Source organism: Stigmatopora nigra, chromosome 13 (assembly GCF_051989575.1).
Source record: "Stigmatopora nigra isolate UIUO_SnigA chromosome 13, RoL_Snig_1.1, whole genome shotgun sequence".
Lineage (NCBI taxonomy): Eukaryota > Metazoa > Chordata > Actinopteri > Syngnathiformes > Syngnathidae > Stigmatopora > Stigmatopora nigra.
The window spans coordinates 5,446,876-5,468,091 of record NC_135520.1 but is presented as its reverse complement, the minus strand read 5'-3'; the positions used below and the strand labels follow the sequence as shown (position 1 = coordinate 5,468,091).

General features: G+C 39.0%; 1 long non-coding RNA gene across 1 annotated transcript in view; it reads right to left on the bottom strand.

Moving 5' to 3' along the window:
* The window catches only part of LOC144206182 (uncharacterized), a 52,552-nt gene that overhangs the window by 4,781 nt on the left and 26,555 nt on the right, over positions 1-21,216 (bottom strand). The window contains exons 3-5 of the long non-coding RNA XR_013328311.1: positions 7,362-7,416; positions 7,212-7,285; positions 7,001-7,140 (exon numbers count right to left, since the gene is read on the bottom strand). This is a non-coding gene — a long non-coding RNA (uncharacterized LOC144206182). The remainder of the gene's footprint in view (positions 1-7,000; positions 7,141-7,211; positions 7,286-7,361; positions 7,417-21,216) is intronic.

Genomic DNA, 21,216 nt, shown 5'->3' with positions numbered 1-21,216 from the left:
TAACAAGTCTCCTGTAGTCCTTACACATAGGTCAACATCTTATTAATGTTCCTCTCATGAGTAACAAAACTACACTGTGACTCAATTACCTGTTGAACCACCTATAACTGTGACAGTCCCTAAGAAAAAAACAGGAACTAAAAATATTCAACTAGCCACACAAAAAAAACACCAACGACAACAACAACAGCAAAAGAAAAACTATCAGAAGTAAACAATTGAATCAACCTATTTCACTTGTATTTTCAGGTTTTCAATGAAAATATACCAATATTCAGTAAAGGAAAATAAAATCAAAGACCAAATTATTATGGCCTTAACAGTGTCATGACAACATGACAGCCTACATTGTTTGCAAAAATGTAAATGGCAACTATCAGGTGTTTTCAAGCGGTATGTTTACTAGATTTCATTCATCATCTGATGAAGTTGATGATTTCAAGAAGCTTTATACACTGTGTATATCATTATGTTATTAGGGCTCACATTTTAATGTACTGCACTAAAGACGGCCGGGTGGCAACGGTGGTATACATTATTAAATAATTCACTACACTACGCTACAGTGTTGACTGGTGGAGGCGTTTTGACTGATACATCATTAAAATACATTACTGAGGGAGACGCACAAGCAAACAGTGCAGCCCGCAAGGCATTCAAGAGCTTTCAAAAGCAGGGGTTACGAGCCAAAATTATGTCACTTCTTTTTAATTACTAATTGCTCAAATGATTTTTTTTCAAAAATGTTTTTGGAGATTGGAGGAACAAAATGTATGTTTTGCATGAAATAATATATTTTTCCGGATTTAAAAAAAAAAAAAACATTCAAAGACTCAGACGTTTTCTCCAATTATAAGCATTGGAGATTGATTACTGTGTGAAGGTAACTGTGGTATAATATAGTTTATCTCTACAACAGTTCAACTACAAAAAATATAAGAAATAGTCTGAAGTGACAAGCACAAAAGCACAATAGTCATCCTTCACTAAAAAGGTCAAAGCAAAAATACTACTGCTTAATGTCCAAATCATCAGAAAACCGCTGACATCTGCCTCACCCTGGAGGATGTCTGCAGCAACAAAAGCCTGAGATACTGTTACAAGATCAGGACAGTTTCACCGATTCTTGCACCTCCAGCATTCCACCTGCACAACCAAAACTACCTACTGGAACACGAGCAGCTGTTTGTAACAGGGTATGACACACCTTCTGACAAACACCACAGGCACAGGCAAAACTGATGAGAAGTGGTAACAGCCTTCATTCATCAACCATTTTAAAACCATTTATGTACTATACCTATAGGTTCACTAACTGTGTTCATGGCCATGTATATTTAAGTTAAAGGCTGACAAGTGACTATTCCAGAATCACCCAACATCACCTGTCAATAAATCCCACACATCTATGACACCGATGTGAACAACTGGTATAGGCAATGAATAGATTTAAGTTGATATGTATGTGCATACAAAGAAAAAAATGGATAGCAGTAATAACCTAACTGTTAATGTTCATCTCAAAGAAAACACGTGGATGCACTTCATAGAGAATATGTTCTGACACCCGGTAGCACAATATCTAGTCAAGATTATTTTCCATTCCAACAATTGAAACCACAGTCAGAGATCACAGCTGCTCTCATGGCATACAAGGGCCTTACTAGAGGGCTGTTCTTTTCTCTAATATTTCTACTATCCTTTATGTTATCCCCAATGGACTCGGAGAAACAATGTGGATTATTTAATAGTGCTGAGTACAAGTGGCATGCATACTGTTTGAATTACATTTGATGAAGGAAAGCTAGGAAAGGGTATATTTTAGCTAAGAAGATGGTGAATGCATCAAGTCCTGGAACAGCCATTATTCACTGCTGCACACTAATACCTTTCACTAGTTCCTTGTTGTGTTATGAGGTGCACAGAAGTCACGGCAACCTCCCTGGGCACATTAAATCTACGCCTGCAGATAAATTGGTCAGAGACTGGGCCGAAGATTGCTATGATTTACTGTGTAATTACGCACTTTCTTTTGCAGCAGCATTGACATGCCACACTTTCAGGGCCTTGCTTCCTGTGCATGCTCCATAACAATGAAGCTGTCAAGTCTCAGAGGCAGACAGACTGGGCTGATGTTACCACTGGCATGATGTGTACAGGCGGCATATCTCATGTAGCAACCACAAGTCATATAGAGGCATGTTATATTATACTGTAGTCCCCGCCATGTCTGCGCATCGCAAATGAGAGAGTAATCAGATAAGATAATGTAGTCAGGAGAGGGAGAGAGATGACTGCCAGGATAGTTTTATATCTTGTAGCAGGAAAATCATCTATCATGCTCAAAACACACAAAGAATTGCAATAAAGATGGGGAAAAAGCAATAAAAAAGCTGTGAGTTGTATGCATGGTAATGTTTGCAAAGCTATCAGCCTCAGTGAAGACTTTTGGATGCATTATTGTTGCTGTCAAATAAGGGTTGGTGTTAGAGCACACAGCAACTGACAGAGCGTTGACGATCACATCTAAACTAGTTTTGCTACCTGAATTTACCTGGAGAAAACCCATGCATGCATGGAAAAACAAACAAAGATGCAAACTCCACACGGAAAAGTCGGGAGATTAATTGAACTTCAGAATATCTTCATTCATCAAAATATTATTTAAACAAATACAATACAAATATGTCTGTTTGTGTGGATAACATGGGTATAGGTAAAAATGTCTATAATCTCTATACATTTCAGCAGTTAAAGAAAGCATATAATATAGTTAGTCTTAAGGGGATGATGATTGAACATCTAAATGCCTATTTGTGAGCCCGTCCTCTATCTTAGTAAGTGTTGAAATTCCACATCAATCGAAAACAGACCACCTGTAGCAAACACACTGCAGTCATTGCATCTTAATCACCCTTTCGACTAGCATTCTTTGTCCTTCAAGAGCTTCTGTCAACATGAAACTGACTTTTTTCCTTTTCATCTTAAAATAAATATTCTTTAAATCCTCAACATCATACTACTATTGGCCACCTTCCTCTGATCACTGGTCTAGGCAAATTCCACGGTGACGGACTTGAGGGGCCCGACTGTGTGATTAAGCAATCCTAGCTTCCACCAGAGGGCCACCGGAGCAGATGTTCTCATTAAAAATGCAGGCTCTGTGAGCGAAGGAGATTGCCTTGTTCCAGGCAGAACCTGGCCGGAGGTTTAAAGCCTACTACATTCCTCCCACTACTGAGACTCGCCAAGTTTCAATGCCTATGCACCTCTATGAGCAATCTGTCAACCCAAAAATATGAATAATTCCTTCATATGTTATCGATAAATGTAGTGTATTTAAATTAGAAATTCTATTTAAACTTGTTTGTTTCAAGATTTCCAATTTTCCTCCGGTTAGAAATTGCCTTAGTTGCTGAACTTTTGACCTAGAAACAACAACAACAACAAATTTCATTTTCAACGTCAGGCAAAGACAGACAGATCAAAATTTAAAATAATAGTCCCTGAAGTCAGAACAATATTCAGTGTTTTTTTTTTAAATGATAAATCATTACAATTATCATAACAGGTTGAATTAAGGATGATTGATTGATAGCGGTAGATTGGTGATTGACGTCATGTTTGCACATGTATAATTCATGAAAATATTCATGAACTGCCTTTGTTATAGCCTCAAACTCAACAATGTTTTTTTAATCATGTAGCACAGCATTATACAATCTGAAATATCAACTGAGCCTTAATATTTTTATTTAATTTGCTGCTGAAGTTACTGTTTGGATGATTGGTTGAAAGAGGCAATTTATTATATCTGGCCTCCTCTCTCTCTGTGTATTTTTGTGGCTTGTGGGTATAATTGCACAAACATGCACCAAGTCCATAAAACAAATGGTAGTTGTGTGGAACAGATTGTGTTGTTAAAACAAACATTGTTTGCAACAATCGAAGGCAAGCAGAATTTCAACATAAAAAGAGCAATAACCTCTATGTAACCAAGATTTATGTATCCCTTGATGGCGTGCATCCTCTATACTGACGATTGCCTGATAATAAATTAGGAAATTCCTTTTGGCATATGTCATACCTTTGGAAAAGAGGTACACACTCCAACACAGAGCTACCCCAAACCAAAATTCAAACAGAACAATCTTTAAGTAAGTTTTAGGCAGATGTCCACTGCTACTATATGATGACTCTTGCTACTAATCCACTCTCACAGGAGGAGCGTGTTGAATAAAGCATTCAGAAAAAGAAATACCCATTTAAACAAACATGCCACCATCATGCTTGTTGTGAATGATATCTACAGTGGTTTGGGGTTCAGAGTTGAGGTTAGGATAGCAGGTCTCCAATGGCCAACTGTCATAAAGAGTCACATTTATGTCAGACAAAAAGCAGGGCTTCAAGGTTTTCGGCTGTTTACCCAAGTAACGAGAGAACTGGGGGGAACTTCCACTCTTGACATGGCAGTTTGGTCAGCTAACTCTAGTGGAAATCCATGGTAAGGAGTACAAAAACAACAAGCAAACTGTAGCTCTTTTCAGTGCGATGTCATCATTTCCACCATAGCTGCAAATTTGTGTTTATTTATTCAACAATGTTATATCCCTTTCCCGGCATAAAACATTTTGAAGTGGCTCTAATTATGAACTGCTTTTGGAAAACCTCAGGTTATTTTTCTCCTTATACTGTTTACCGGTTAGTCGTGTGTGCACATTTGCATCACCCACGAACCCCCTCAGCACCATTGTCCTTAACATTACGCACTCGAGCGTCATTAAAACACACATGCGAGCGTGGTGTTACAACTTGCTCCCACTCATTCTCACTAAGACCTACATATGGCAAACTGTGAGAAGGCGATTTGGGCAGCTGGCCGGTATTAAATTGGATCCCTGGGTTCCCCGCTGCTCAATGAGACTTAAAGCCATATTAAAGGAATCTCCTGCAGTCGGGTACCAGTGGGAGAACATGGACATTGGCCAAGAAAAGCAGCCTGGTGCCAGCCTCACCCCTGGAGGACTGCATCTGCTCTCAGTCTCTACTGTGGCCCCTTTATGGTCTGCTCGACATGTCCTCCCATGCGACCATTTGCCAGCGTGACTACACTACATGCGTTTAAACACAAGGATGTGGAATAAAACTTAGATGAACCCATCTCTGATTGGTTGCATTAATGTTTATCGAAAACAAGCCCATATAAGGACAAGGGGAATGATACAAGTTATCTATTACCTTTTCCAACATCTGGTAGACCATTGAAGTGCCAAAATCTCATTATTTCCTGAACTTTGATTGTTAGTTGATGATTACCTCCCTATTTTTGGCAATTTAAGTCCAGCCTAGTTTGATCTGCATGAGCGCTAGTAGGAGTCACTGCATGAGAGTAGCCATTCGCAAGGGTGCAGATTGCACCAGCAGATGCTGCTTTGTGCATCAAGCTCATTTTTCACTAATGTGTAGCATACACTAGCGACATAAAACTAGTGGTGCAGTCATGCCTGAAGGAAGTGAGAAGCATTTGCGGTATCATTTTCACTTTGTATCTTCCATTAATGAGCTCATTTCTAGCCCAAACTACTGGCAGCAGATTAAGGTAATTGTGTGGAAAGTGCAAGGATAACTGGCCAAAAGTACATCTTTTGGTTTTATTATACAGTACTGAAAAAGTGTAATTAAAATCTTACTTTTTAACATTGTTACAGTTTTGTCCCTCATTGTCAGCACTGAGATAAGATATATGATAAATTAAACAATTCAAGTCTTACAATAAGTGCATTAGGTGATAATTAGTTTACCCAATGTTTATGTTATTTTAGGCATTGACACATTGCTATCACCTGTCCCTGAATGATCATTTTAAATTCCTATCCTGGATCTCCCACAACAGAAAACATGCATGATAGGGCGTGCTGAACCCTCAAAATTGTTGGTGAATAGGAGTGTTTGCATGTCTTATGCCTTTGAATTGACGACCAATTGAGGGTTTACGTACGTAAATACATAGATTCTGTTTAAATTGTTTACGCGTGTACTTAAGCTCTCGTAATACATAGATTTATGCATTTCTAGTGCTATTTATTTACTATCCACAATCATGCTTTTCCACATCAAGTAAATGATAGAATCTTGTCAAAGATTCATTTGTTTACTTATTTACCATTCTGCTTATCCTTACAAGGGTCACGGCAGTGCTGGAGCCTATCCAAGCCTACTGTGAGCAGTAAGTGGGGTAATCTTTATTATAGTATTTATTTATAGTGTTACTGTAACCTCACTTGGCTGCCAGCCAATTGCAGGGCACAATGAGACAAACAACTATTCACGCTTACACTCACACCTAGGAAAAATTTATAGTGTTAACCAGTGTACAATGCATGTTTTGGGGATGTGTGAAGAAACCACAGAAAATCCACACTGGCACAGGGAGAACAGAACACACCAGGGATTGAACCATTGATCTCAGAAATGAGAGGTGGATGTGCTAACCAATCTGTCATTGTACCACCCTCTGTGTGTACGAGTATTAAACTATAAATTATCAAGCTTCACACAGATCCATAACTATTCAAATGAAAAGATTAAAAACAATGTATGTAATAGTTTACCTCTGAATAGTTTAAATCCCTTTCTTTATAATTATGGCCATGGACAGGCATCCATAGAACCGTAGTGTCTTTATTCTTGCCCCAAAATTATTATGCAAAGAGTGTAAATGTGAAACTCTGGAAGACAAATGCTGTCTCTCATTCTGCCACTTTAGTAGTGGTCTTTGGAGGATATAGAGGATAATGGAAGTAGTCTAATAAGTTTGTTTGGCTTGTTAGTGTGATTGTTTTCTTACAAAGCTAATTAACTGTCTCAACCTTAGGGACCCTCCCATTCCATATCCTGCTATCACTTCCACCAATGCATACACACCCACACACAAATATACACATTCATCTCACAATCCCCAATGTTGTTTGAATCCCCCACCCCCCACTCCCACCCTCACCTTTACCAGCAGCAGATCTCTGTCTTTGCTTCCTGTCATGTGTAAATTGATGAAGGGTCTCATGATTGTCTGGATGGTCCCAAGGTGCCTTTCCTCACTTCACAGGCATTCTCCGGATTCTTCTGGTCCACTGTTGATTACTATAAATCAATCTGTAGGGTCAAACTCTTGTACTGGGGCACTCTTCCTCAGTGGCTGAGGAGATACTCACACTAGGTTCAGAATACGTGTGCTTCTTGAAAACCTCAATGACCCACTGGACCGCTCTCATTTCTCTTCTAACACCTTTAATAAGAGGACAAACTTATTTATGATTTGGAAAAAAATCAAGAATAATATATCATGAAGTTTTAAGGGGTACCTTCTGAGTTTTTCATCACATCTCTACCTCTGCTGGACTTCTTTGGTTGAACAGCCTGGACAAGGAAAAGAAAGACTTAACAGCCTAACAGTGCAATAAAACAACCCTGCAGCCTCTACAGCAAATAATGCCAGAGATGTAATCAATGACAGAGAGGAAAAAGCAGGGTCAAATCGATAGAAACCTGGTTGTTTGCTACCCTTCTTTAGAAGGTGAATTTAAACCTCACTTCAAAATGGACTAATTGAAGAACGTAGTGGGAGGCAATCATTACAGTATCTAGCATGAAAAAAGAAATACCCTTGCATAATTCAATATGTTTTATTATGATTCTTTTTTATAATTAATATATTATATTTGTATTGTTGTTAATTAGAAATGAATCCATTTCAAAGTATGTGCACTATTTCTATGGCACTCTATATGACAAATAAGCTTCTTTTTATACGTCAGGGTATGATTTGTGATCTTTATGTTGTCCATCTGTACAAAGCATGTGTCAGTGTTCACACGGTTCAGAGATTGATCTTATCACCAGAGACAGCAGATTAAAAACATCCACTCATGAGCAACTGTTAAATAAATTGGCCTTATTTTCTGGGGAAAGTGGAGCATTCTCTACCCTAAACCAATCAGTCAGGTAAATGACCCTGCAATTCACAGGAACCTGTCAATGTGGAACAATGCTGAATTAACCAGTGGACTTATTGGCTCATCTAGTGTGCGAAACCTCATTTCATCTTCAAATCTCACGGGGATGGGGTGGGGGGGTTCTGAGTTCTCAAGTCTTCTTCTTTGCCCTAATTGATAAGTTGGGTTGTAATGGCAAAACAACAAAAGGTGTTAACCCTGTTAGTAGAATGGCCTCTAAAAGGGGAGAAGAGGGGTTCAAGGCATTAAAAGATCTCTGCTATGGATTGGTTAACAATGCACCAGGAAAGAGATTTGAGTCCAAATGAAATGATTGTATCTGATAGAAATCGATAACAATCCATGCCTTCCTTAATCCTGCACTCGCTCCTGGATCACTTGGCGGTGCAGGCAATCTTTCAGCCATCACTACGACACGTAAATCAATAGCAGGCAGCGAGGCCTTCGCTTAACTTTCTGGCTACACTGCAAAACAATGAGAGAGTGGCTTTCGGTGTCTGATACAAAACAGAAACACACTTTGTTGGAGGTCATTGACGTGACACAAAAACCTGTAATGTGCCCTGCCCCAAAAAAGTAGTCCAAAACCTAAATCCTGCAATCAGATGCAGCAAAATTAAACAGTGGTATATGAGTATGCATATTTGACAATCTGAGATAATTACATAGTATTTAAGAGGGAGATTTTTTGGTTAGAAAATGTATACAAATGAGCCGCCTGATGGTGTAAAGCATCATATTTTCAAATAGTATTACTTGAGAGCCATACTGAGAATTCAAAGTAAAAATACATCACAAATGTGTGCTTGCAGAAGTGTCTAATGAAAAAAATATGGTTAAAACAGTGTATTGAACTGTACTCTGTGATGAAAAATATCATGACTTATGAATGAAAGTCTTAAGATACATATTGTCAACAGTTAAATAAACACAGATCAGGCACCAATCTATTTTTGGAGTGTTTTTTCATGGTTCAAATTTATAAACTCCCTACAAATCCAATGCCGACCCACTCCTCATTTGCTCAATTGAGTCTGACTGCCATTGTAAAAAAATACATATAGAAAAAAGCTGATGGATGTCAGAGATGAATTAGTTTACTCAAGCCTATATATAGTTATGAACCCAAAATTGCAGTAATCCACTCTAAAATTGTCTACAAAAACCTTCCAGGGAAATCGCTAAAGTTTGGTTCACAGATAACAAATTAGTGTGTTCTTCATTAACTTAGGTGATTTAATAGGTGGGAAATACATCATTAACATCAGTGGCCTAAGAAGCTGCAGTCACAAGGAGAAAGTCTGTCCGCCTCTGGCTTCTTCCATTTAAGTGTTTTGCAGTCAAGTCACTGCTTATGTTTGAAACCCCTCAATTACAGACTGTGAGTTGGGCACTGCTTTAATGATTGCTGTGATTTTAATCAGAAGCGTCACATTCCTTGTAGGTCCTAAAGGTCTGGAGGCTTCTGTGAACACACCGACTTATCTCTTTCCGAAAGCTCTAATTCTAATTTACCACTACCATCTATTTCTCTCGTCCGTGGTTTGCCCAGGCTTACCACATCCCCTCCCTCCTCTTATCCCTCCCAACAGACATATGGGAGGTGTGTGGGGTGAGCTACAACAAGAGTTATTAATTCCATTAGCATCAACTCATCAGCAACAAACACAAGCGGCAAGAGTCCGTGTGGGAGATCTTAGAGATTTAAGAAGAAAGATAGGAAAGTAGGGGACTTTTTCCACTTGTCCTTTGGCTCTGTTTTTTTCCCGAAGATGCCTTCTGGCACAAAGGAACACTAGCAGCAATTAAGAGAGGACACAGACACACGGCATAATTACCGCCATACGTCGCTGCTGTCATCTAACTCAGTTTACCCTGCGGTAATAAAAAAACACACTGAAGAATATTTAGGAATGAATTATTCAAAGTGATTGTTCGTACTCAATTATTTATGGGGCCCCAGCGAAAGTAGATTTGCATCTCCTCGCTGTACAAGACTGCCAATTACAAAAGTCTGTCCCGATCAAATTCTTCAAATGATCTATTCAATGTGGCTAGTGTTTTATAATCATTAATGTTTTATTTGTTTCCAAATTTGTCGCTGCTTTAAGAGACGGTAGAGAACACAAATTAAGCTTTCTGTTTCTCTTCCAGGTGCGAGGGTTTTGATTCATGTTGTGCAGAAGGGTATGAAAAATATTGGAGACAATAAAAAAGGTTTTCCCTCCGTCATTTAATAGGTCAACCTTGTGCCAATGAATGATTCAAAGTGGAACCCAGGATGAAGCGGTCTCAGATAAACTCCAAGCCACAAACATCGTGTGAAGAATAGCTTGTTGTAGCAAAACAAAGTAATAAAATAATCAAGGGTAATTTGTTTCACCACTGATAGTAAATAAATATGTTTGGGTAGTTGATGATCATAAATAAAACCAAATGTAAATAAATAGTTATTTACTTTATTACTGACTTTCCCTTTAAAACAATCACAAAGTATATTTTCCTAACAATCCTTACTGAAAACTAATTATCATTCCAGTATATTAATGAATCCATTGGAACCAACCACATAAAATATCCCTGTCATTTGTGAATCAGTCTTGCAGTAGATAAAACATCTATTGGAACCTGAGTCAAAACATGAATAATTGAGTAGCATTCTAAATTAGAATGATCAAAGTAAGAATCAATAAATTACATGCAATCAACTATTCATCAATGGTTTACTCTCCTACTGTAATTAATGCCCAGACATTGAAGGCCTTGGAGAATCACTACAGTCAATCTTAAAGAAAGTTCTTGTCTGTTGAGTCAGAAAGTTAAAAAATTGGGCCATGTGCATGTATTGATTCATAAACATCTATCCAGTGAGAACATCAGCAGTCTGGATCTTAATGGCAGCACACTATCTCGATTGCCGGCAGCTTTCCGAGGTCCCAGGATGAATGGGAGAATGACACCTCCTAATGCTGCCGGCTGAGGCATGCACTCTAATAGGCCCAGACTTAATTAGTATGGGACTTCCCCGGGAAGGAAAGATAAATCCAAACACCTTCCATGAAAGAAAAGCTGCTGACACACATGCAAACACTATTATACAAACACAGGTGGAGACAGAAACACACAGATTAGATTCGGTACATATTTATGCATCGGAGAGGGAATCAATGTGCTTTAACAGCACTGATTAAGGTGATGAAGATGAAAAGAGTTTTTGCTTTGTTTTTGTATGCTGCTTACATTGCCTTGCAGGCTTTAGAGCAATGTGTCATTTTTTTAATCATGTGCTAGCTAAATTACATTAGGAATGTCCTCTCATTAATTTGTCCTGCTATTGGCAGCACTCGAGATGAAACAGATTCCTGGGAGCCGAGAGCTGAGACATAAAGGCGAGAAAATGCTGGTATCAGCATTTATCCGGTGTGTGTGCCGAATGACGCATGTGTGTTTCGCAGAGAAAATGGGGAGGGGGGTTCAGGCGAGACGACAAGATGAAACGGCACAGTTGGTATCTTTGAGGGAGTTTTTTTTTTTTCCCTACCGTACAGACGGTTCTGCAGTGGTAAAAGTGTCTTCCTCAATAAGGCCTTTGGGATTTAATGTGTCATGTTTCAAATATGTTTTACTCATAACAGGATTAGGTTTCATAGTATATATGGCTGCTCTTTTAATCAAAATGTTCACCATTTTATGTGAGCAGTGTACACGAGTATGTGAAACATACATTTAAATTAACTTATTTGATGATAATGTGAGAAATCCAGTCACAACTTTTGATTAAATTAACAAAAAAAAGGAAAAATAACTTATGTATATATCAAGTGAGCCCAAATGGGACCGCATGTTGCCTTTGTATGCACAGCGTGCAATGTCATTCTGGGGTTCACGTGGGTGACTTACAAACTAATAAATCACTGTGGTGGGACAAATTAATCAAAGTGGCCAGCTGTTGCTGTTTGTAGGAAAGTGGCGACAGCTCTGCTACAGGCTAAGACTCATTTTCCGGGTGTATTGTCTACCTTCTCTCTTTCTCCTCTTCTCAAGTGCTATATTAGGTTTGTCTCTCACTGAGTGATGTAGTGCCACTTCCTGCCTGATACTTTATCACTAGGTCAGATGTTTATTACAATGATACGCTCCTCTACTTTTGCAGCAAAACAATTCAGAGAATGAATTCTGTCCAATGTGACGGCTCCAGCTTGTTGTTTTGCAAGAAGCCAAAATTCAGTATTTAATTGATAAATCAAATGAAAATTAAGTTGTAGAAAACTGTTTTTAGAATAAAAGTAAATCAGCATTATTGCAAAAAATTCTAATGTTAAATGGTATTTGCTAACATCGAGTAATTGCGGCATGTATTAAACAAATAAGTATTGAAGACAGAGAGAACTAGTATAGTAACGTGAGATTGGCAGCTGACAAGAAGTCCTTGATGTATAATCAATAAATCAATTGTTTGTGACAATGCTTGGGTCTCTATCACCATCCATCTCTCACTGTTTTTTTTTTTAACTCCACTATAAAATCAAGTAGATGGACCCTGTGATTTGTTTCATAATAGTGAAGGTCGTAGCTCAGTTTCCCAGAGTTGAATTTATGACTCCAACGGAAAACTGCTACATCTCAAAGGGATAAAAAGAAAGAGTCTACTCTAGTAGATGCTGAGTAAAAAGATTAAGCAGACAATTTGTATTTTACTCATTCCCGTGAAATAACTTCTTTTCTACTATGCCAGTCTATATATGTGGGTAGTTACTAGTAAACCGAGAGTGTGAACATTAGTATACTAAATAAATGACTTGAATAATGTAACATTGGTAGAATAGGTGCATAATAAGCGTACAAGAACAGCATGTACTCCGAAAAGTTCTCCTGGACATACTGCGGAGTGCACACACAAAAATATTATCGGTACTACAAGTGCTTTCCAACATTGCCCTTGAAAATCCATGTTAGTGTAACCTCACAATTGTCCTCCAAGACATTGAGGAAGTTGAAACAACATGGATAAAAGTCATACACGTGACACTACTCGCCACATTTTCTCTGTTAATATCTTGCATTGCACTTAAAGTAATGGAGATATTTTCTCTCTGTCTTCCTTAATTTTCCCTGAAATTGTGTCATAGTTCTAACACAATAATTCTGCACCTCGCTGTAAACGACATGTGAACTGATCGTGAACCCGACACTCTCCGCCTTGCAGACTGATGATGTCCTCTGTTGGGGAAATCGCTCTAAGAAGTTTACTTTGTGCTAATCTCATAAATGCCCTCCACCTCTTCTGTTTCCCCATGATGCCAGCACACAATAAACCACTTACATAAACCACTCCTTTGAGACAGGCCTAGAGAAGAAAAAAACAGCTGACGTTCAAAGTTTTTGTCTGCCTGCCGCTCTCGATCCCTGTGATTTCCACCAGGAATGCTTTATTTGGATCTTTTATTACATGTGCTGTCCCAATGATGTGAAGGGCAGTTTTAATACGTAGGATGTCTACAGCCCTGTAGCATGTGAAAGTACAAGACAGACTGAAAAAACATTGACATTTATGGGCTGGAATGCATTTAAGTGGGCCATTTTATTATGCAATCAATATAAGATGGCATTGGACTTGATGAGGTGGGTCAGAGTCACAATAGTGAGTCAAGGATACATTGCATTTCCTTGCAGGAGTGGAATATCTCACTTCTCTAAATTAGCTGTTACAAAATGGAAATGTATCTGCAATTTTCATTCTTTAGCTGACCTAGTATTATTTTTTCAGTCAATGTTAAGACTGACTGTTACATGTTTGTTCTCGCTTAACTTCTTCACAGTGGGAGGCAAGCACATGGATTTGGGTTCTCATATAAAAATATATGTAGCATTTGGGAAGCGATTACAGTATATATGTTTAATAATGCCCTCAAACATCCATTCAGACTCTGATTACTTAACTGTATGCATGACCAGACCACCACCACCCGCACAAACAGGCAAGCACATAATACAATAAACAAGTCCCTTCATGCTTAGCCTTTCAATACACACAAAAACACAATAGCATGAACTTCAGTTAAAGCAGTCACAGTTCCTTTCAGCTTCAGTGGCAGCGTTTATCTGCAATTCAAAGTGCTGTTGGTTTTGTTACTGCCAAATTACAAGCTTCATTTGCCAGCCTAATTAATGGCTCATTGAATTCAGTGGAGTTTATTGCTAGAGTCCATGCGCAGGCCAAACCAAACAGGTTAGACCTCACAGATAAACCATAAACTTGGCCTGTGGAAGCTGACACCTTGAAAAAACAAACTTGTTAGAGGGAGTCTGTTTATATATCCACCACACAGTTAAGGGCATTCTCCGAAAACCATTTCGTAATTCCCTTATGCTTTTGAGTTTCTCTTCGCTCCACTGTCTCGTCTGACAGTTACTTGTCTGTTTCACTTCATAGCCTTTATAGTGATGGTTATTATGGGGGTAAACGCAGACTCAAACCTGGTGCACCAATCAGTAGGTGCCTGTATGATCGATCGAGTTTGGAAGTGGTAGCCGAAATGGAAAACGTAAGAAAAGGACAAGCCCACTTGGCAAGAGAGGGTAGGAAATGCCCTGTTGAAAGCACATGTTTGTGGCAGGATTTTAGCATACAATGCAAATAAACTGGCAAATTCTGATTTGTCAGAACAACATTTTTCCTCTCAGCAAAATACCCTTTGTTCTTTTGGAGCGTATGACAGAGGTGTCGAAAAAAGTCAAGAGAGAACCTCTCTCAGGCTTACATAGTCTTGCATCACACCCATAAACTAATTGGACTGTCCTTGGTTTCAGAGTGCAGTGGAAATAAACTAAAGATGCCACACACATGCACATTCATTCACAGGATGACTTGTTTAGAAACTCTACACGACAAATAAAAAAAATATCATCTCACTTTGGTCAACCGATTTTGAACTCTAATAATGTAACTTTAAAGGTACCTGTTATACTTTTTGCCATGGTGGAATGTTTTCTTTAATTGTTTTGATTCCCATCATTCAGTATGAGAAATTGTTTTGATATCTGAAAACAAAATATTGATCTGCTTGATCGATGTGCCAGAATAACACCATTTTGCCAGTGTACAAAAATACCTAAGCGTACATGAAAACCTACTAAGTCAGGTAGACAGGTCATAAACCAAGAGTGTTCAAAATGAGAATAAATGTTTGCACGCTGCCCTTTTACCGACATCCCTAGGGAATGTCATTTTGTTTTGGGAAAATCAGCGTATCAATCAATCACAGCCAAGCCTAAATGAGACACAGTGGGATGCATACATCACAGTGTTACTAATTGATCGACGACTTGCATAAGGAATTGAAAATGGGATGTTTTCTTCATTAACACAGAGCTCTGGAATTCAAGCCTGAGATCCACTGTCGAAAAGTAGCTAGAGTGCAACATTAAAGTGAAATAAAACAAAATCCTTTTTGCTGTATATGACTTGATGATGCTATTCACTCTCCACCAAACTGAAGCCCATAATACCCTATCTATCCTTGAAGTGGGGCACATACAACTTTACAACAGAGCATGTCATATTGTCCTCCAGGGGGTGTCCATTAGTAGAAAAGAAACTGGACTGGGTTTAACTTGTCAGGCAGCTTCAAAGAAGACTGTGTGGGCCTCTCGGAAGCCTAGCTGGCTGATGGAGAATTATCGATTGTGTGTTCAGATATCTTGAGGCGCTGGTGTATAACACTGGGGCTTAAATTCAGCCCTGATGCACAGCCCATGCATAATTTATGGGTTCCCATCAAAAGATAGAAGCAATGCAAACTAAAGAGGGTCTCAAGAAGCTTTTTTGTTGTTGTTGGTGGTGGTGGTGAATGTTTTCACACATTAACAAACTCGAAGCCTACTGTGATTTTAGAGCAGCCGGCCAGAATGTGAGCAAGGAGGAGAATGTTTACCAATTGAGGGTTGCAGGGGCTGACATAACTTTTAAGACACTAACATTCTTTTACTTTGCCTTGCAAAGAAATGAATTTGAGTTTGATTCATTTTAAATAGAGAAAGCATACATTAATGAACAAATTTGTATTCATATTAATGAACATATATGTTAATATGTAAGATTGTAGCCGAGGGCCAATTTCCATCTCCAAATCTCCAATCTCCATCTTCCAAATCATACCTGGTTCCTCTATTAAAGCGCTTAGTCCTTGCTCCTCTGTACGCTTAAGGTAATTGAGAAGCTCCTTAATACGGTGGCTTGAAAACAACTTACGGTTCACTGTTGAAGCATCAAGGAGCAAGGAGCAATTAGGAGAAATAAGATGCACCCATTGTGGAAGATGGCCAAAGTATATGAAACCCCAGGCTAATGACTTTTTCAAGTGCTAATCAGAGTAAGGACTGAGCCAACCTAGTCACCAATCAATGAGATGAGATTAAAAGATACAGTAAAGCTAGCCTGCTTTATAAAAAGGCAGTCATTTTGAGCTCGCATACATATCAATATGAATTCCTTGCATCACAAAAAATTTACTCTCAGAATAATTACCATCCTGAATATGTAGTGTCTTGCATTAAGATGAGGGGCTACTAAAGCATGCAGTTTTCAAACCACCGTCATGCTTTTCAGTAACCACATTGCCCATCCCACATTCTCCACCACCATTTCTTTTGTCAACTGAATCAGGACAGTTTCTTTAAATCTGATTACACTTGGATAATGACAATAAAAGCTATCAATACAATTCCATCATACCAATATTTTTTTACGTGATGCTGCATTTTTGCAGGGTAATGCTGAACGAATTGACTGTACAGTGTTTGCATAATCTGACAGGGATGGGTTAAAATATAATTGTATATGCATATATGTATTTGCATTTTTATTCTGCATCAGTGCACAATTATTTGCATTTGTATGTCGAATCTTTGCAGGAGCACCTGGCATTACAATTAAAATATGGCATGCAGGAAAAAAGCTGTGAAGAGCAAGAAAGAAGAAAATCTAGCACTGCACAGAAACATATGTATGCTAGAATGAGTGCAAAGGTTGAAATGATATTTTTCCTCTTTATTGTCTCCTTTTGTAGACACTGCTTGTTATGCCCTCCTATGCGTCTGGCACAGCAGGACGGGGTGTTTCGACAGTGCCCGTCCTCATTACTGGCAGACGAGTACCTGAGAGATGAGTTGCATCCTGACACCCGGAGATGGTTCTCACCTCCATTAACACCAGCAGGGGGTCACCATGATCTGATTACGGGGTGCGGGGGGGCTGGATGTTATGAATAGGTTGAGGAAGGAAATGTAAAACAAGAGAGGAAGGATAGCAGATGAAATTGAGGGTGGAAGGCATGGGGTAAGAGAAAGTTTTAAAAAAAGTATTTGTGTGCATGTGAGGTTTGATAGGACGATGAGGGTAATGACAGCAATACGTGTGCATAAGCTGGCGGCCGTCAAGTCTAATGATGGAGGTCATTGACATGCCGCTCAGTCGGTACGCCTGAATTTTGATCAATAGCACCTGATGAGGTGTCTGACTCTGTGATGTGCATCAAAATGGAATATGTTTTTCCTCTCCCTTTAATCGATGGGCCGAGTGTGTAACTAATTGGGCAAAATTGACGGGGCATTTATTGATCAACCATGCGGAAAAAACGAAGCAGGCGTATTAGAAGACTGGGTGTCTTCTAAGTCTGTGCAGGCGGTGACATAGTGTGTTTGATTGGCTAAAGGAATCAATATTGGGCACATGAAACTTGAAATATTAAGCATTGCTGCCAGCCCACAGAAAGTACTAGCATAATGGGATCCATTTTCAATGTTAGATTTGAGCTGTTGGGGCTAATGAAACAGTTAATACCTTAAATTGCTACCTTCCACTTTCTGTTCACTTTCAAACCTAGTCACATAGAAAGTTTGGACTTGTTTAATTTATTTATTATTGTTAAAATGATCTGTAATACTTCTGTGTGGTCTGCTGACAGACAGGATTTTCTTGGTAATAATCTATTTAGTGAGAAGAGTTGAATGAGGCCCTTCGATTCAGACACAAGCCATTTGCCCCATGACAACATTATGGAAAGATGAGATACTACTGTACTTTAAGAATGCATTAAGATGCCTCTGCTGATGCAATTTCCAGTTTTAGGTGACATCACTTCTGTTGAAGAATAAAGCCAGTCTCATGATGAAATAAAAAGTACTGTTGTACTAAGGCATTCTCAACCATTTAGAATTAATACCATAATTATTTTACTACTCTACATGCAATGGTGGTTTGCTAGAGCCATACCATTATAATAGAACACTACATAAGGTGGTAGGAGACAGTCAGACCAATGAATTGGCGGGTGGGTGACAGAGGCCAACATGGAATAAGAATATGTGACCCCTCCAAACAATGAGATTAATTTCCATATCCAGAGCATGATGAAATGGGTTGCAAGCAGGAAGAGAAGACGGCTTTTTGCAAAAGAAGAGGGGAAACAACAACTATGTATTTAGGGGTCACCAGTGTCAGGATGGAAGAACACTTAGTGACTCGGTCACACACACAATTTACTTAAGGAGATGTGAAGTCTTTAGTGGCTACTGGGAGGCAGTTTGATAAGCGCCCCAGATCGTGTGTTGACCTCTGGGCGGCCTCGCACTGATGCTGATTGCCGGATAGAGTCAGCAGGGAGGCTGGTGGTCTGGCTCGCACAGCTACCGGGCTTGTGGTGTCTGTCAGTGCAAAGTCTCAAGGCCACATTTTTCCGTGAAGAAATCCATCGGGTCTCATTGTTTTGACCCACTGCAGTCCTGTTTACATACTAATGAGAGTTTTGGTCTTTGAGTAGCACAGGAGCAGAGCGCCGAGTACGCTTCCGCTCACTTGCCTGGAAGTCAGGCTGCGTGCTATAATCCATAAAAAAAAACATGTGGGATGTATATTGTGAATCTAAAATGATAGACTTTTTGAATCGCTTATGGAAATAAAAGGGCAAAGTTGATTCAAATCAATAGACATTAGTTGCTTGTTAACAGTTTGGCTCTTGAGCCAAAGGGAACTGCCATATACTACTCACGTCCAAAATCAATGGATCCAAATTACTTTGACTGAAGTACATGTCGAAACTTTAAAAAAGTTTAAGTTGTTTGTGTACTCTACTACAACCAATGACATAATTTAAAATCTCTGCCAGGAAGGGGGAAGAAGTGGTTCTATGTAGCAAGACAGGAACTATGGTTTTAGGGTGTGTGATTTAATAAAGACAACAAATTTACTCGTGTTGTTTCATGAACGAAGTACTTTTACTGATGATCATAAACAACTGCTGTGTATTTAAACATTTAGCATGTCAGCAATTTTGGTGACGGTGGGAAACCAGCCTGCTGTAAAACAACACTTTTTTTTATACCTGGCACTGCGAAAATGGACAAAACAAACAAACAAAAAAGTAAGCCATGGGGTCTGTTTTAAATATAATTGAATAAAGTGTTAGTTTATTCATTTAGCTTTTTTCTTTTAAAAATAATTTGATGATTTGTGAATATATTGCATTCCTAAATTGGATGAAATCACGCAAATAGGTGCTTCAAACCGACTGCTGTGTAACATTGCTGAAGATGTGGAGAAATCCCAATGTCATGGTGAGGAGCTCTGCCTCATGTTTGGCAGGTAAGCAGCTCCCATAAGAAAGCTTCAGCAAATCTCTGAACACTGGCAACTCAGGTTTGCAAAGGGCAAGTGGGATGTAGATGGTGGTGGGAGGACCCCCCATTTACAACCTGTTTGGGATTTGGCTAGTGCACCATGACTAACACCCCTACTGCAGCACAGATGCTGCTGAATTTTAAGTCTAGCATACTGCAGGAGGTACTCGATTACCAAAAAGCAGAGAACAAATACCATCTGTTAAATAAACAAAACATTTTCAGCCATATTTTTTTCCAGTACAAGAGGAACTACTCTGTGAATTAAGTGAATACATTCCACCTTAACGCCAGACAGCCAATTATTTTTTATTTTGGCACTAAAAGTTTGAGAAGGTGTGCAGGATATTGCCCATAATGGATACACACAAGCAGGCTGCCGCCACTGGACCTCTTTTTAAACGGGCCCCCTTGGGGGCCTGATGAGGGAAAAGAAAGGTAGCTCAGAGGCGGAGGCAGCCACCTGCATGTGTCTGCTCATATTGCATGTGTGCCAATTACTCCGTGACAGACAGGCAGAGGATGCTGACAGGCCATTGCTGTTTGGCATATGTCACGCACAAATGCTTTGCACTAGGCTAAGATGAAGCTTCTGCCTGACAGCTCGAATGGAGCGGGGCCAGGAAGGAAAAAAAAACACAGGAGTCATGGTGGTAGAGGAAAAAGCGGGTGGGTATTAATATTACATTCTTGTGTCTAAAGACTGTGACAGGAGCATGACAAGAAGCATGTGAAAATTGCTCCAAAGTTTGCAGGAAGTGTTTGACTGTTAACTATTTATGTGGAAGACAGTATGAAGTAGGGATTTAAGTGTGCTTGCCTGAGGCACTGTGATATGGTTTCCTGTGGGAAATTTTGATTTTATGTAAATATGCGTGATGTTAAACAAGGAATAAGGTGTAAAATTGTAGACAACCCCCGGCACAAACACATCACATCACCTTTATTAAGGCTGCAACATGAAGCAGTCTTGGAATTGGTCTGTTTCTTTTTGGTTACTATTAATAAATTGACATTTTGATGCTTTTCCCCAGAAAACTATATATGTATTTTATTCAAGTGAAAATGCACCACTACTTGGCATTGTAGGTGTTTTAAGTGCATCTAAAATGAATAACTTAAAATATATAAAACAAGATTATTGGTTTCATGTATAAATTTAGGTTTAGGCCCACTCCACAGATTGGTCTGCTAAATCATCTGTACAACGAACGGAGCGAAGACGTCGCCTCAGATCAGTTATGGATAGCTTGTGTTGTCATGTGGTGCATCATATTCCTCAGAGCTTGGATGTGTTGTTCCTGTTGTTCTTTGAGAGTGTGGCAAACTGGAGTTGAGAGGTGTGACAATTTTAGGCATCACACAAGACAAAATAAAAATCAAAGTCAAAGCTTTTTTTAAATGCATCTCTTCCCAAAAAAAAGCTTATTTTCTTGCAGTTGATAACAAATTAATAGAAAACAGTAGGAGTTGATTTTTTTTCTAATGGAAGAATAGTATTTTATCATTCTTTTGATTTGGTCGGTCA